The following is a 6,563-nucleotide window of genomic DNA, read 5'->3' as shown; positions in this document are numbered from 1 at the left end:
TCTGTGTGTGACAGGGGGTGGTGCCCCAGCTCCCCTATCGGCCCTACTCTGTGAGTGACAGCGGGGAGCTCCTCAACCCCCTGATCGGCCCTGCTCTGTGCGTGACGGGGTGGCGCCGCAACTTCCCTATCGATCCTGCCTGTGTTGTGACAGGGGGCAGTGCCCCAACCCCCCAATCGGCTATACCCTGAGCGTGACTGAGGGTGGCATCGCAACCTCCCGATCCCTGCTCTGTTTCGAGAGGGCACAGGCCCGGCTGTGGGACCCCCCCCCAGTGCACAAATTTTTGTGCACTGGGCCTCTAGTAGTATATAATAAAGAACAAAATAGATATGGTGATACTTTAAGGGATTTGTGTGTCTTAAAACATTGCATTGTCTTTTATCCTTTCACCATTTTATGATTCATGGTTATCTATAGCTTTGTCTGCCCAAGCACCAGCTTTCTAGGAATATTTCTCTGCAATTCAATTCTATTGAGAGGCTTCTTTAGAATGAATATCCATGTTCATACAAAATGATGACCTCCCTTTGACATTGTTGATGAGGCCCATATTGGGCACCTGATGCCAGTGTAGTATTAGTGAGCCCATCCATTATGTTTGGACAAAATCTCCTCAGTCAGTTTGATGCCCTTGAACGAAAGAAGCAGTTAACTCTAGAGCTGCCATCTGTGATTTACCACAAAGGGAACTGGAAGTCAAGCAAGTTGAAGTCACAATAGTTAGGCAGATGCTCATTGAGCAAAAAAAAGAGGAATGAGATATGGAAATAAATCTAGTTCTCTTATGTGTGTGTGTGTGTGTGTGTGTGTGTGTGTGTTTCTAGTCTTATTTCAAACATTGGTTCTTATGTGATTGCCTGTGTCCTTAGATTAAATTTTAATTTATCTCTCTCCAGTGGAAATCAAATTATCCTAACTAATTAACTGCAAAAATTATCATTTGTAAGCTCTGGTCTTATTGTTACTTTGAAATAGCTCTATGGTTTAGGGACCTTCTATAGAGAATACATATAAACCCATGGTGTAAAAATAATTTTTTAAAAAATGTATTTTTATTGATTTCAGAGAGGAAGAGAGAGGGAGAGATAGAAACATCAATGATGAGAACCATTGATCGGCTGTCCCCTGCACACCCCACACTGGAGATCGAGCCCACAACCCCAGCATATGCCCAACCACTGAGCTACACTGGCTGGGCAAAATAAATTTTTGATAGGACCTCAAGTTTCTCTCTTTTCTGTTTTTTTTTTGTTCTCTTCCTCTATCCCTGACAATTACTTCTCACAAGTTCCTCTTTGTTCATGTTCTTGTTCTCCAAGTTTTTAACCTTGACTTTGTTTATTTTTAGCATATATAATTTCCTCTGTTGAGTTCAGCTGCTCCTATGATTTTAATTTTGATCTGGTAACTCCCAAATCTACATTGCCAACTTGGATTTCTTTTCTGAGTCTGAGATTTGTTTAATTGACTGTGTACTGCACATATCCAATCGCTGCCATATAAAAATCACAAACTTAGCAAACTCAACATTGAATTTGCTAATTTCTCCTCAAGTCCAATGCTCTCACTTCTGATCAGTAAGTGGCTTCTCTACCTGTCTATATAATCAAGATAAAAACAACTGAAACTCTTCTTAATACTTACAATCCCTTTCCGTAAAACTCTACCTACCCCATTCATTTATTTCCTAATCACTGTTAATTCTGTCTTATAAATGTATTTTGAATCACTTTCTCTCCAACTCCACAGATCTTTATTATTTCTCACCTGGACAATCAAATAAAGATTAAATGATCTCCCTGACTTGAGTTCCCTACTCTTCTACTCCATTCTTCAAATTGCTGCCAAACCAATTCCAAAAAATGAAAATATGATTATGTCATCTTCTTGTTTATATTTTTTCCATAGCCTAGCAACAACACTATTGACAACAGCCAGGTACAGAAAAGAACAAACAGCCATGTGGAGATTTTACACACAGACATACCACACACACACACACACACAATATATATATATATATATTCAAGTGGGTGCATGCATGCATGCATGCATGCACTGGAAGCTACATAATGTTATAACTGCTAGGAAACATCTGTTAGGTGACAATGGCCTAAAGTCATAGAGCGGTTCTCTTGCTCTGGAATCAGAACACTGCTGACTATGAGACAAAGCAACAACAAACACGGATGTGATTTACTTTTGCTGTCAGCCAAATCACAAGCCTTATAACTAATTTATGTTGCAGATATAGCTGACTACATGCTGCTCTTTCAATCAGTCCTGGATTTAGGAAAAGACAATACTGACAACAAAAGACCCAACACCAAGTCTCAAATTCTTGAGATTTCTAAAGAAGCCTGAACATATCTCTATATAAATGATGCACCCACTGCAGAGCTATAATAAAAACCCTGTGAAAGAAGGAGTGGAAACTATCCTATACCCAATACATACCAGCAAGGTACTTGCTATTGTTCAGGAGTTCAAAAGACATTATCAGATAAATTAATTGATTAATTAATCAAAACAATACCTTTCTAAAGGACTTGCAATATTGCTAAACCACATTCTATGGCAGCTACACTCTTGATCCTTTATGTGTCACAAATAAAAGATACATTAAAACAAAGTGTCTGTAGCACTAAATAATCTGTAGTTAGTTTTGCTTTTTGTTTTTGTTCTTTACTTGGATTGCATCAGGCACACTGCCTGAGAACATATAATATTAGGTTTCAAGTATGGTAAAAAGTAAAATCATCAAATATGGAGCAAGATACCTTAACAAACTATAGTAATCTGACTACATACAGATATAAAAGTTAGAGAGCACAGAAAAATAACGAACTACAGAAAATTTAGACATCAGAACAGTGGTCCTTAGTGAGTTTTAATTGTTGTTTATTTGTTTGTTGCATGCTTGGTTTTAAATCACAGACATTAGGGAGGCAGCTGATCGATGTTTCTCTTCCTCTTCTCTCTCTAAAATCAATAAAAACATACTCTCGAGTGAGGAAGAAAAAAAAAATCAGACTTTACCCAGGTAAATTCTTATTCAGTGGCCTGCGGTGGAATTCCAGAATAAAATAAATTAATAAATAAATACAGAATTAAGACAAAAGATCTGAAGCTTTTCACAAAGGTGGCGCCAAAAGCAAAGAAGGAAGCCCCTGCCCCTCCCAAAGCTGAAACCAAAGCAAAGGCTTTGAAGACAAAAAAGAAAGAAAGAAAGAAAAAAAGTGCTGAAAGCCATCCACAGCTACACACAAAGAAGATCCACAAGTCACCCATCGTCCTACAGCTGAAGACACTGCCTCTTGAAGGCAGCCTAAATACCCTTGGAAAAGTGCCCCCAGGAGAAACAAGCTTGGCCACCATGCCATCATCAAGTTCCCCTTGCTACAGAGTCAGCCATGACAAAGAAGACAACCATACACTTGTATTCATTGTCAAGGCCAACAAGCACCAACTCAAACAGGCTATAAAGAAGCTCTATGATATTAATGGGGTCAAGGTCAACACCTTGATCAGGCCCAATGGAGAGAAGGCATATGTTCAACTGGCTCTCAACTATGATGCTTTGGATGTTGCCAGCAAACTGGGGTCCTCTATATGGAGTCCAGCTGGCTAATTCTAAATATAAAAATGTGTCACTGTAAAAGGAATATTTGCATCCCTAAAATTTTATCAATTTTTGTAAAATGCAGTATCACCTCCAGCATGCCACTACAGAATGAACAGTTATTACTTAATCATGGAAGTCAGTATTAGGCTTTGCAGTAATGATGTCAAATATTATTTTCTCCAGTTTTTTCCCACTAGTTTGCTCTTCTGTTGTTGGCATGTTTCTTTCACATGACAACTGTTTGTTCTAAGGGGCTATGATTTCTCCGTTCTAACTTGCATGGCCATCCTGGCACTTGGTAAGAAACTTCTGTGTGATATTTTCCCATTTAAGTCATCTGGTTTTAACATTCCATGTTATATAATGTCATAGCCAACATAGAACTCTCTGAATTACTATTCTGCTTGCTTAGTTTACTTACTTTTTAAAGGAAAAACAGGCTGGAGAAAAAAAAAAGTAGGCATGACTAGAAGATTCCAAAGTCTCTCAATAATAGAAACATCATATTTTCTTATTGATATTATTGGTCTCTCAGTTCTCCAAGACAAGACATTTTCTTCAGGGTAAACCATTAAATTTTAAATATGGAATCCAAAACTAAGTAATTTTGGAAAAAATGTTAATAGAAATTATTCTTAGGTATTTTGAAAAACATTTGCAACCTCCTCACCTCAGTGGCATGTCTACTTATCTTCAAATTGATTGTTTTCCCTGAAGAAGATAAACTATTTCAGAATGCTATGAATAATCTCTGCTCTGGTTGCTACTTCAAAGCACATCCAACAGCTCAGGGACTTATGAATATGCTTGGTACTCACTTTTAAATTTTGAATTGATTTTAATTTAATTAGTACAACTGGCCAAGATGAGTCTATCCCACCTTGTTTTCCTTTATCTTCTGTTAGGAAAACTGCCTCAGCATTTAGAACAATGCAGATCCTAAGTCAGATATCTGTTAGGAGCTTCATTATTTACATTATGTAGCATTGTTTCAACCTTGTTATTGGAGTAATTCCCATCATAATGTAATGTAAAAAGTATCTCTTTTTCCCCCCCTGTGTTTTCTTTAGTTATAAGAATATTAAAATATTTTTTTCAGGCATCTACTGCCCTTGTGGCTTAATTTTTAAAAAATGCAGAGCAGTGATGCTATACAAAATCACTTTATGTGTTTGTTAAGTTGTCGGTCCCACCTCCAATGCAGAAGAAACTCTAGACCTGATGAGCAAATTTGCTCCTTATATCAGCTGAAAAGATCCTTACATTTGTCTGGGCTAAGGCCTAGATTAAAGGTAGGCCTCTTTTCCCCTGACTCTTCATGCCACCCTCATTTTGGGGGGTCAAAAGAGATAAGCAAAGATACATTCAAAGAAATAGATTCCTCCCTAGTGGATAGTCTAACATTTTACTTACTATTCTTTTTTCCTAAGCATTCCATATGTATTTAAAATGTTTGCTACATGAGCAAATCTAATTCTATTTCCCCCTAGGACTCTACCTACTAACCCGACACTGCAGCCCTTGATTCAAACCCAGACCCTCAGCTATCCAGAAAGTTATCAAGTACAAAGGGCACTAAAATGAAATCTTAAACTTTCAATTAATATTCTTTATATAATTTTTGCACTCCCCGATCCATAGATTGTAAGAAAAGACAACTAGCTAAATCTAACCTCTAATCTAGGAGTTAGGGGATCAGGCTAACTGACAAATCTGTCCTTTCATATCCTCCTTTCTTTGATACATCCTATCTCCTAAGAAGACCCTTAATAATATAACTCACAGAAGTGAAAATTATTTTAATATGCGAATTACTATGGCTGCAAACATAACAATTCTGGAACCTGAAAAGAGACATTTGCATTATCAATAATTTGTATATTTGAGTCATTGGAACCAAGACTACATACATATGTCTGGCCCCTCAAATATTTTCTTCTAATACTTCTACGATTTGTAAAACCATTTTCATCATTTTATGAAAAGCAATAAACCTTCTTCCTGTAGTATGAGTTTTTCCTTAATTTGTGAAGGAACCATTCTTTGTATAAATCACTCTTGGCTCCTAATTACATAATCCTAACATATGAATCGCTTCTATTTTCCCAGTGATGATAAGTATTTTATCCAGTATAATCTGTTTTTAAATGCCATTATAGTATAATTTTCTCTGATGGCCAATCACATTGACTCAAAACAAGGTCTCCATTCATTTTACAAAGAAATCACAATATATAATAAAATTATAAGTTGACACATTCACATAATTTATTATCATTTTTCATATTAACATTTTGCATACAAAGCAATTTATATTGGAAAAATAACTTGGTATTCAATATTCTAAACTGCTTATGTTTGTGGAGTTTTGTGCCAACCAAATACTCCTTGCATGTGAATAGATCTACAAGCATTTTGCTTATTTCCCATAAACACCACTTGGGACTTTCTTTTTATTTTCCTGCTAATACTGTTTGAAGCTGGTTGTCAATACCACAAAATAGCATACATATCAAATCGCATATATATCAACATATGTGTAGCTCCAACCATTGAAAAAAATCCACATTATTACCCGGTACACCTTGTAGGTGTACCAGGTTACTAATGCGGATTTTGCAATAAAAGAAAACATGATAATTTCAAGAGAAACATCAAAAGTGCTTTATTCAAAGTAATGTCCATCGCTAGCTACACATTTCCCCCATCTTTCAGGTAATTTGTAGATACTGTCCCAGTAGAACTTTTCTTGTTTTGAGGCAAACCATTCAGAGACCCAATTTTCCACTTCTCCCTATGTTCTGAAGTGCTGCTCAGAAAGTGCGTGTGCCATCGATCGGAACAAGTGGTAATCTGAAGGAGCAAGGTCTGGTGAATACGGCGGGTGCGTTAATAATTCCCAGGCAAGATCTTTTAACGTGTCTTTATATATACT

Source organism: Myotis brandtii, unplaced genomic scaffold, assembly GCF_000412655.1.
Source record: "Myotis brandtii unplaced genomic scaffold, ASM41265v1 scaffold1137, whole genome shotgun sequence".
NCBI classification, from domain to species: domain Eukaryota; kingdom Metazoa; phylum Chordata; class Mammalia; order Chiroptera; family Vespertilionidae; genus Myotis; species Myotis brandtii.
The sequence above is the reverse complement of the archived record's forward strand: the minus strand, read 5'-3'. Positions refer to the sequence as shown.